Source organism: Saimiri boliviensis, chromosome 2, assembly GCF_048565385.1.
Source record: "Saimiri boliviensis isolate mSaiBol1 chromosome 2, mSaiBol1.pri, whole genome shotgun sequence".
NCBI lineage: Eukaryota > Metazoa > Chordata > Mammalia > Primates > Cebidae > Saimiri > Saimiri boliviensis.
In genome coordinates this window covers 92,156,940-92,158,268 of record NC_133450.1, presented here as the reverse complement: position 1 = coordinate 92,158,268, position 1,329 = coordinate 92,156,940, and the positions used below count along the sequence as shown (strand labels likewise).

Sequence of the window (1,329 nt, the reverse complement as noted above, 5' to 3'; positions counted from 1 at the left end):
TGTCATTTAAATTCTCTGTCTCTCAGATTTACCTTTCACTATCTGTGGGCCTCATTCATTCTCTTGTTTTGCAAATATCCTTCCTCAAAGGGCCTGGGGAAGATGGCTGACAGCAGTTCCCAAACATACACACATACATGTTCACACACTAAATGGCAAAGAAATGCTAGAATTGCCAAATGACATGTCATATTTTATGCATTCTAGGACGTCTTCCTTCTTATCTTCCTTATTTCTCCTTCTTTCTTTTCGTTTTTCCTTCATTCCATCCTTTCTTCTTTTCTTTAAATTTTTTCAGCATTTAGCATCTCTGCAATCAGAATGTGTGTCAAACTTGCTGTCACCGATGGCAGCGGAGACATTATCCAAACGTTCTTTTTTTTTTTTTTCAGTCAAACAATTTTATTCTAGTTAATGGTAAACAGTAAAAGTGTAATTACATGGAAAGCTCCCTATTTTGCATGTTTATACTGTTCTTTGTCTTTACTTGTAAGGTGCTGAAGGTGGGATCCACTCCTGAATCTTCTTTCTAGCGGTGGAATAAGATACATATTGGTCTGGGGTGCCAGTCACGTTGAATTTATGGGTTGTCCAGATGAATTTATGAGGAGTAAGTGGTTTTACTGTTGGAGGATCATCAGTCATACTGTGAAGCCAACGATGCCATTCAGGAGGCACTGTGCTTCCATCCACATCCCAGAATGTGTTTTTGCCGTTCATTTCAGTAGTATATATCACCCATCGGTGACGGCCAAAAAAATTGCTTCTTGTCTTCACAGCATTTGTTTCCATATTTGTCTTCCCCGACTAATGTACCAATTTTCACATCATTTACCCTGAATAACATCCGTGGATAGCCTCGGAGACCGCCGTGGCCGCTGACCTGCTGTAGCCCGCGCTTCAGAACCTCCACTAACACCATGTTGCCCCGCAGGCCCCCCAAACATGTTCTTTCCCCGAACACATCGTCTTTACCTGAACATGTTCTTCAGAACCTGCAGAACGGATGCCGTGGCTTAGGAAAAAAACCCCAGAGACTGTTATACTCTTCTCAGAAATATTTCATCGCTGATAATCTTGATGAGAATATTGGGTGGAAAAACAGGTGTAACAGCAACAGCAAGTCCAAACATAATTCAGAATTGAATACTGCTGGAAAGCAGTGTTAGAAGTACCATTAGTTTTGCTTACATTTTCTTTTTACTTATACATGAGGGTAAGATGCTATAGAAACTGGTGTCACTGTAAGTCTAAGAGAGCACTTTCAGTAAATACAAAATTTCATAATGATGCATCTTAGCACAAAGGAAGTGATGTCTACAGATCACA

General features: G+C 40.3%; 1 pseudogene; it reads right to left on the bottom strand.

Moving 5' to 3' along the window:
- Positions 1-372: 372 nt before the first annotated feature.
- Positions 373-923, bottom strand: LOC101029361 (NADH dehydrogenase [ubiquinone] 1 alpha subcomplex subunit 12 pseudogene; annotated as a pseudogene).
- Positions 924-1,329: the final 406 nt, after the last annotated feature.